The sequence below is a fragment of the Mustela nigripes genome, chromosome 14 (genome assembly GCF_022355385.1).
Source record: "Mustela nigripes isolate SB6536 chromosome 14, MUSNIG.SB6536, whole genome shotgun sequence".
NCBI classification, from domain to species: domain Eukaryota; kingdom Metazoa; phylum Chordata; class Mammalia; order Carnivora; family Mustelidae; genus Mustela; species Mustela nigripes.
Window position 1 is genome coordinate 47,526,528 of NC_081570.1, and position 10,027 is coordinate 47,536,554.

Sequence of the window (10,027 nt, forward strand, 5' to 3'; positions counted from 1 at the left end):
GATTCAGGTCACTCTCACTTTAGAAACAGAACTGTGGCCTGCTACAGTGCTGTGCTGCTCAGAGACGCAGCAGAGAGTCCTTTAAACAGCTCCTTTGGGATTCGCTCTCTAGCCCCTAACATCGCACTGTAGAGAGATCACAGGTCTGGGAATGAGGATGGTGGCTATTCTGGCTCCTGTGGTGATGGTTGTCTGACCCGGGGTCAGCTTCTCCACTCTCTGGACTGAGAAGCCCTGATTCTGTGTTAGATCTGGACTATGCAGTAGGCTATTGGGGATACCCACTGTGTTACCCTAACAGAAGTATCTGATGAGTTGGGGGGCAGAGGAGCAATGTGACCCTCCCCATTCCCCACTGGGGGCCCTACCTCTTCCCCCCTTCCACTCTGGGGGCCAGCACATATTTCCCAGGAGGTGGGGATGCGTAGGAACCCCTGTGCCTCTCAGAAGAGGGTAACATCCGCTTCCAGAGTCGGTGGGCACTGCCAAGGACAGGGTGACCATTGATGGGTGATGGTCTCCCTTTGCAATGCCAGTGTCTGCCACGATGGGGGTGGGGGAGACACTGAAACACAACAATCGCCCCAAAACCACAACACAGGCTTGCCACGTAAATCATTTACCCCGGCTTCTATAGAGAGAAGATTTACTCTTCCTGCTAGGAACATTAGAAACAACCAGACCGCCAGGAACTCAACGAGGTCAGAGCAGGGGAAACCTCCAGGAAGACCTCTTCCTGGCAGCACAGGGCAGAGGGTAAGAGCGTGGGCTCAGGAGTGAGATGCTCTTGGGTTCCGGTGAGCACTCTGGCATCCGCTGGTTGGGTGAACTTGGGCAAGTCATTTGACTGTGGAGGATCCTTTTCCTAATTTTTTAAATGTGGATAACAATAATACCTGCCTTGTATGTTTGGATGAGTGAACACATGAAGACTGAGGTTTGCCCCACAGCAAGTGTGCAGTGAACACCTGTTCTTGCCCAAGCCTCAGCTAACCACACCGAGAGGGTTAGGCTGTTTCCTCCTTCATCTGTTCTAGTTCTCCAAACTTTTATTAGCAGCTGTTAACTGCTGGGTTGAGTTTTAGGCATTGGGTATACAAAGATACAGAAAACATAATTCTTGCCTCGAGGTTTGTGGTCTAAAATTCCTAAAATCGTTGTTGACCCGACCACCCAGATATGAGTGCCAGTAGTGATGGTGCTAATAATAATAATATTAATAATAATAATAACAAACACTATGCCATTTACTGAACAAGTCTCACTGCAGGCTCACTGTTGGACACTATATATGCATTGTTTCTAATACTCAGTGCAATCCTTTGGGAAACTGAGGAGGAAGACTGAGGTGGGAAAAGCCGGGGGTGGGGGTGTTTACTAAGTAACTTGTCCAAGGTCCTGCAGCTCTAGATGGTAGAGCTGAGATTCCTGTCCAGGTGCTACAGCTTCTGAAGAAGACCTCTCCTGCCCCAGGCTGCCTCCAGTGCCCTCACTCCCCAGTCTTCCCCCATGGCTTTCCAGAAAGCTTTCCAGAAAGGCTGGCATTTTCACAGGACCTCGTTCAATCCACCCCATTACTGGACCCATTTTCCAAGCGAGGGGACCAAGAGCAGGTGAAACAACTTTCCACTGTCTCTCAGCTAGTGAGTTACAAAGACACTGCATGTCTTAAGATCAAAGAAAAGGCAGCTCCTAGGCTGCTGCTTGGTGAGAAGCCTTTTGCAGAGGCGAAAAATATGTGCAAACAAAACCAACAGCTTTCTTTATGTTCCCCAAAGTTGCTAAAAATGCCTGCGGGTTTGCACACAAGCAGACGCTGTGTTCACAATGCGGTGTGGCTTCTGTCGTTGGCTCTGGCAAGAAGAGACCTGGCAGGTATTTCTCACGTCTTTGTTAAACACAGGCAGCAGACAAGGGAAGGAGTTCCAAGGTAGTCCCTGGGTGTGGATTTCTGCCAAGACTCCTTTCATTTGTTAAGTTGGGAGGGGGGAGACAGCTCACAGATAAGTCCATGATCCTGCGATCCTGTGGGGGAACTGTGGTATGGTGGAAAATGCATTCCTTGTAGTCAGTCCTATGTCCTGATCCAGATTGTTTTGCCTGTGGGCTGCGTGACCTTGGCCATGTTGCTTAGCGTCTTTGAGCTAACCCCCACCCCCACCCCCCCGCTCTGCCCATCTGTAAATCAGGTAGCCCCTTCTGCAGGAGTGCAAGCTCCATGAAGGCAGCGGTGTTTGTCTGTTCCACTTCTGTCTTCCGGTGTCTAAGACAGTACCTGGCAGAGTGAGTTCTCCTACTTAGTTGAATGAATGAATGAATGAATGAATGAATGAGTTGCTCTCTTGGACGATGGTTGTCAGATTGAAAGAAGATCCTGGATATGAAATTGCTTTATAAACTGCAAATTACTATACGAATGTGGGGACTCGTTACTATACAGAAGGTGGTCTGGGTTCTATCGAATACTTGTATTCAGTCAGTCAGCGATTGCACAGCGAGCTTCTCCTCGGGCCTGGCATTGGGGTTCACTAAGAAATGTGAGACTGGTTTCCTTCCTCTGAGTGCTCACAGTCCAGGAGGAAGATATACAATGAAATCAAGCACTAAAATGCAGTACAGGTGAGCATAGGGTGCTGTGGGAGCAGAGAGGAGACAGCGACCCATCCCACACTGGAAAGGGGTAGGTCGAGGAACTTTCTGGAAAAGGCGTTCTGGGACAGTCCCAATTTCAAATCCACTGTCAGAGTTTTCCCAGCAAACTTAGGCCTTTGGGCCACTGGGTGTCTTTATGACACACTGTCACGTCTCATATTGTCGTTTTCATTATAGTCACTCCCTGACATACAATTTCTCTTGTTCCACTTGACTCATTATACTGTTGGGCAAAAACCCAACTCTGGTCAAAGGTGACTCTCACCTACTCACCTGTGCATTAACTAGTGCCTGAGAAAAACATCCAAACATTCTCATTACTGCCTGACAAGCTCTAGTTCTCCTCTCCAGGCACTCTCGTGCTCTCAGCTGTTTCAAACTTTCTCCTCTATCCTGTGAACTCTGCACCTCCTTCCCCATCATCACTTTCAGCTGAAGAGCTTGCTTCCCGCCTCCTTCTCCTTTTGAGAAGCCCACAGAAGAGAAGTTCCTGGTGCTCCCAGCCATGTCCATCATGGTGCAGCCCCGGGTGGGTTGGTCTCCACCCATGGGCAGAAGCCAAGAGAGACTTCTGGAGACATAGGACTCTCCTCACCCAGGGAACAGCCTCCACCCCGTCTGGAGGTATGTGAGAAAGTCTTCCTGTTGACTCACTGGGCACCTGGCAGGGTAAGCTTGGGAGTGGAAAGGTTACTGAGAGGCGGAGAGAGCCTGGTGGGCTAGGGTGTCAGCATTGGCCTCATGGAGGTGGGTGAGGAACCTAGGTGGACACAGAAAGACAGCAGGGCCTGGTATTGTAAGCAGGCAGCCCCCAGGTGGGAGAAGAGCAGGCGCCATGTCTTCCAAAGTCAGAGCCCACACACATGGCCTGACTTAGAAGGGAGTCACTGAGAAGCACATTGGGAAGGAAGGATGCCGGTTTCTGAAGAACGTGACAGATGCTGCCCAGCGTGACCTCTGCTATGTCAGAATTCTTCATATTTCCTTGTCCATTCTTCTGAGAAATCCTCATGAGAGGCCATAGCGAGGGTCTCCCATGGGCACCAGGGGGGTTGTATGCAAGCAGAAGGGGAAGCTCCTTCCCTCACAATGAGCAGAAAAAAACAAAGCCAGGAGAACATCCGTTCACTTATTAAACGCTGACTGCACACTGACTCTCTGTGCCTGGCAGTGAACAAAACTGTCTTAACCCCCCACTGGCATGGAGCTCACAATCCAGTGGACCGCCCAGGAAGCAAATGAGGGGAGCACCCCATGCATCAGGAGGGCATAGAGCCAGAGAGAAAACTAGGGCAGAGCAGGGCGGAGAGTGTGGTGGGATAAGGGGTTCACACAGTGAAGTGGGAGCCAAGGAAGGCCTCACTGAGAAGGTGGCCTGGAACAAGGGTGTGAAGGGGGAGCCGGTGAGCCCGTGAACAAGCCCCAAGAGGGGAGCGTGCCAGGCCCAGATGGGTCTCCGAAGCAGCAAAGAGCAGAGCGGAGGGCATGGAATGGGAGAGCAGCAGGGAAACGGGGGGCTGCATGGTGCCCGGGAGGGACATAGGTCCTACATGACCTTAGGGGCTATTACGCTGACTCTGGCTTTTATTCTGTGAGTGACATGACATGACTTCCGTTTTAACAGGAGTTCTCAGGGGACGGTGTTGGAAACACCGAAGGAGGCTGAGGATGGCAGCAGAAGGATCATCAATGATGACTTGGTGACAATCCAGGTGAGGTGGTGGCATCAGACTGGGTTGGCAGGGGTGCTAAGACATGGTCAGACTCTGACCACCCTCTGCGGGGGAGAACCAGCAATCTCTGCTGACAGACAGGAAAGCAGTGTGAATGGGAGAGAGGATTTCAGAATGACTGCGGGGATTTGGGACCTAAGCAAATGGAAAGATGGAACTGTCATTAACGGAGATGGAAAGATGGCAGGAGAAGCAATTTGGGGGCCTTTGCTTAAGTAGGAACTTCATGTTTGATGCGAGATGCCACATCCCTGTGGAGGTGTGGAGTGGGAGAGGCTGGGCTGGAGAAAGACCCTGGGGAGCCCCCAGTGTACAGTGTACAGACAGCATTTGAGCCCAGGAGGCTGCAGGAGATCACAGAGGAGAAGAGGGCCAAGCACTGAGCCCCGGGCCTCCTGTGTAGTGTTTGGGGACGTAGGAAGGCAGAGAAGAACCAGCAAAGGAGACTGGGGAGAAGCCACCAAGTTGGTCTTAAAAGGCAAGCTTAGAGAGAGAGCCTCACGGAGAAGGAAGTGGTGTGTGTTGCACCACTTGCCTGGCTCATGAAGATCCAGACGGGGCTCAGCCTTCAGACCAATGGCGAGGGCTCACTGCTGACTTTGGCAAGAGCCCCTTTGGAGGAGGGCTGGGGTGCAAGCCTGACCAGAGGGACTCCCAGAGCAGGAGGGAGGCAAGGATCTGGAGGTAGGGCTTGTCTTCAGCTCTTTTTGAGGAGCTTTGCTATGAAGAGGAGCAAAGATGCAAGGTGGAGGCTGGGGGAGGATGTGGGCTCAAGAGAAAGAGTGTGTGTGGGGGGGGGTGGAGAAAGAGAGAGGGAGCTTGTTTTCATGCCGATGAGAATCATTAAGCCTAGAGGCAAAAAGTGGTGATTCAGACCAAAAGGGAACACATCGCTAGAGCAATGGCTTTGAGGAGATGAGAAGGGATGAGATTTGCTGCCCAGGGAGGAGCAGGTGTTTGCCATGTGCACAGACCTCATCCATCCTCACAAAGGAGAGGTCAAAGTAGAAGGGCAAAAGAGGCAGGGCAGTGTCTGCTCAGCACCTAACACAGAGGAATAGAGACCCACACTGGCATGGCACGCATGTGTCCTGGGCGCTGCTCTGAGCTGTTTACGTGTATTCACTTCAAACTCTCATTACACCCCCAGGAGGTAAATACTGTTGTTGTGCCCATTTTACCTGAAGAGTACGGAGGCAAAGCGATGTTAGGAACACTGGTCTAAGTCGCGCAAGTAGTAAGTGGCATGGCTGACGACCGCCACTTGCTGTCGAGCATCATCCCAGCAGAGGGACGATGGAGGAGCGGGCAGGCGAAGAGAGGCTGTGTGGTTTTGGTGAGCCGGGAGCTGGCCCGTAGCCATTGGTTTCTCCCACAGAGGTGCCTGTTCCTTTATGAAACACTGTTCAGTCATTATCTGGTGAGACAGGGTAGGCAGCAGGCGGGGGCTGTTCAAGTTCCCAGGTTCACCTTGGTGTAGTCTGGAAGGACAGATTCCTCCCAGTGTCATACAGCTTCCACGGACTCCTGCAGGGAAGTATTGAGACGTTTACTTTTCTTTCTCTTAGAGACACCCTTGGGGTTTTGAGCACCTGTGGTGCCACCAACCTCAGGATTCCTGGTGAAGGGAAAGGAGGGAGAAAGAAAATGGAGGTGGCAATAGACCTGGTTCTGATGGCAACTGGCTGAGAGACTGTTGCAGGTCGCCTTCATCCTCTGGGCCTCAGCTATAAAAGGCAGGAGAAGCTAGGATAATATCTTGCTTTATGGACTCATATGTTTCCTCAGCATATAAGTTGTGGGTGCTAGACAAGGACAGGGCACTAGGAATATGACAATGAGCAGAAAGGACCCATCCTGACTTTATGGAGATTGTCCCCTTCGGTGGGGGGAGGGGACTGACAATCATGTGATTATAAACCATAATACAAGCCTGGAAGGAACATTCTAGGGTGCTGCAAGAGTGCCTTTTCCTAAGCTCTTTTGTAATTTTGGGAAATCTGACTTAAAAAAGGCCTGACCCATAAAACGGAAACTGTCTTTGGTCCTAGTTCTTTCCTACATTTATTTATTCCTTCAACAAATTGTAGTGAGCATCTATGTTTTGTAGCAGTAGCTTTGTATTTTGCATTCCCAAGAAAGTAGAAACTAAGGTGAACAGAAAGATATAGCCCAAAATGGGACTGGAAACCAGTTATATATTCCACAACATTGAAGAGAAATTGGACACACGCTGCTGTGTGGCTGGTACTAGGGACACAAGTGTGGAAGGGCAGAAAAGCACTAGGAATATTCTGAGGTTCCACAGGAGTCACACATTGGGGGAAGGGGAGTGAGGTGGACTAGGGTGAGACCCCTGGGGTTTTGAATTTGGCCTTCACTACACAGGAGCTTAAGACCTAAGGGGAATTTTGGAAGATTCTGTAACCTTAGTTTTCTCATCTGTATATGAAAATCACATTTCTGAATGTTATTCTACACTGTGCTAAGATTGTGCATGCATTATTTTTTTGGCCCATGCAACAGCCCTGTGAGGTGGGCTCCTTCCTATCTTTATTTAACTGATGGGGAAACTGAAGCCCAGAAAGGAATAGTGTCCTAGACATCACAGTATTGGAAGAGGCTCTCTTTGTTCTCATAGAACTTAGGATAGGTACCTGACAGAAAACTTGGGACCATCTAGTAGCATGGTCTCCAAACGTTTCTGATTGCTCCTCTCTCTGTAAGTAATATTAGACATGTCCTCACTCATCATATTTATTTAGAAACATAGCTGTGTTCTACCAGCAATATAAATAGCAAACACTGGTGAAGACCAAATTCTTGGATCTTGGATAAAATGAAATATACATAGATTAAAGATTAAAACACATATGAATCAAATTGCTACTTGCCCCTTATTGAGTTGTTGAGCCCTTGGAGACCACTCATTTGAACTGGGGAGGGCAGTGGTGGCCAAGGCCATGAATCTTGTCCACGTTGCTCAGTTTGGAGCAGATCAGTGGGGAGATTTTTGCCGCCAGGCAACACTGGACAATGTTTGGAGACTTTGTTGGTTGTCACAACTGGTGTGTGTATAGGAGGAAGGAGGTGATTTCTGGCATCTGGTGGGTAGAGGTCAGGGATGGTGTTAAATACCCTACAATGCCCAGAACAGTTGCTCAAATGTCAGCAGTGCTGAGGGTGGGAAATCTGGTGGAGCCCCTGAAACTTGGATTGAAATGAGGTGAGTGAGTTGTCTCTGCAGCCAGATGACCTGAGCGTGCACCTGGGCTCTCCCATCAGCTGGCAATTGTGGGCACATTACTTAACCTCTGACCTCTACTGTTTCAGCTGAAAAGGGGGTTGATCATACCACTGTGGAGAGACTGTGGCAGAAACAAGGTCTTACTCTTGTGAAAGGCCAAGGGCTAATTCTCCTCTTGTCCTCCCACGTCCTCCTCCTCAGCCATCTCAGCTTTGCTGTCAGACTGACTGATTGCCAAGGACATCAAGGAAGGGTGGGCTGAAAGCCGCCAAGAGGGTTGGGAGCCCCAGAAGCACTCCAGATGCAAAAGATCCTGTCTAGTAGGGTTGAAAACTTCCAGCATTGGCGTGGCGGTCACTTCAAAAGCTGCAGCAGCATCCAGGGTTGGGTGTGAGCTTGGTGTGCTTATGGAAGGGGTAAATCCTGTCTGTCTACAGCAGGGGTCTGCAGCCTCCCTGCCTCTCTCAGCCCCACTACCTGTCTGCAAGTTGCTGTTCCACTGCTTGGGAACCTTGCCTTTCCTTCCTTCCAGACTGTGAACAAACTTCAGACACCATAATGCAGAAACCATAGTCCTGGCCATCTGACTGATAGACATGTAACTAGATTGTTATAATCATATCCCAGTACAGACAGGCACCAGGAGGGAGCTCAGTGGTATCTGAGAACAGAGGGAGGTATGGGGAGAGGGATCTTGGAGGGGGTTCCTGGAGTTGCAGGACCCCCTCTCCCCACTCCATCTCTAACCAGATGAGAGGCCTCCACTGCCAGACTATCCATAGACTAGAGGTGTTCTGTGGTCAAGGACTTCTATTTTGTTCCTGGATGTAGCCTCAGAGTCTAGAATGGTGCCTGACACATCGTGGGCACTCAGTACATATTTGTGGAGTGAGTAGTGTTTTAAAAGATGACTATAAATTTACCAGGTGGGTCTGGGAGGGATAGGAAAGGTATTCTAAGCCCAGGGGATAGAATGAAAAAAGAGAGACTAATGATGAGAATTTTGAAGGACACAGCAGGAAACACTGAAGGTCCTTAGTCAGTGGGGCCCATGAGATGACACCAAGGCTGTGTGGAGAGGCTCTGTATGTGCATAGCAAGACGTTCAAAGTTATCTCCAGATTAAGAATTTGGGGCAAAGTGGACAATGAGAAGTACAGTGTCTGGAGAGAGCACGACAGCATTCACTCAACATTTATTGAGGACAGAGAAAGTACTGGACACTGTGCTGGGCTCTCTTCTCAAATAAGTTATTGAGCTAGCCCAGAGGAGAGGCAGAGGGGCCAGAGATAGGGGCAGGAGACAAGGACACAGACACACACATCACAGAGCACTTCCATGTGTCCTGACGGAGTGAGCCATGAGGGAGAAGGACGGGTCAAAGAGGACTCTGTGGTTTTAAATCACAGGAACTGCCTGAGTGCTGGAGTCCTGGGAAGCTAGAAAGGAAGAGCGTGAGTAGACCGGATGCTGGGTGACCTTGGGCCTGCACTTCTGCAAGCTTCAGTTTTTATTGCTATTATTAACATCATTGTGATTACATCCCAGGCAGGTACTGGCGACTCTGCACACCCATTTCATTGATTCCCGGAACAGTTCTGCAAAGGAGAAGTTATTTTACCAATGGGGAAATTAAGGCACAGAAGTTTCAGTGATTTGCCTAAGGTCATAAAACTAGTAAGAGGCTGGGAAAAGTGGCAATAATATTGATCCTGGGACAACTGACCCCAAGCCCAACTTTCTCCTTCCACGCAGCACACAGCTCAGGGGCTGGCCTCCCAACCACCTGCCTTAATCCCAACATGGCCAGACTGCCTTTTGGCAACCATCCAGGGTCCTTGGGCCTGAGAGGGCACCATAGAGCAGAAGCCCATTACAAATGGAAACCCCCAATGTTGGTTGGACTAGTTTATTCCCCGTGGATTATTTCTTCAGTTGAGCCTTAAAAGAAAGAAGGTAAAGTCAACCTTTGTGTTTTGGTTAGGAAGCTCCTTCTTGTAAGGGTGGAATCTTACCCTAAATGGGCTGTACCAACCTCTAAAACAAGGGTGATATTAGTACATCCCAGTATCATGAGGAAGATTAAATAAGTATTGTGTGCAGAACACTGGTGTCATGCCTCGTACCCAGTAAGTGCTTAATAAATAAATGTACAGGGCAGTGGAGTGGGGTGGGGGATGGAGTATGTGGCTCCCTGGAGGTGATCGGCCTGCATATGGACCCCAGCTACATCTCAAATTCTGCCACCCAGATGATGAGCTAAGAGATTTGGGGCAGGTCCTAAGCTCTTAGTGCCTTGGATTCTGTATCTTTAAAAGGCGTATAATACCAGAATCTACTCAGGAGGACAGCTGTAGGGACTAAATACGTAGAGGCTAAAGACATGCAGAGCACT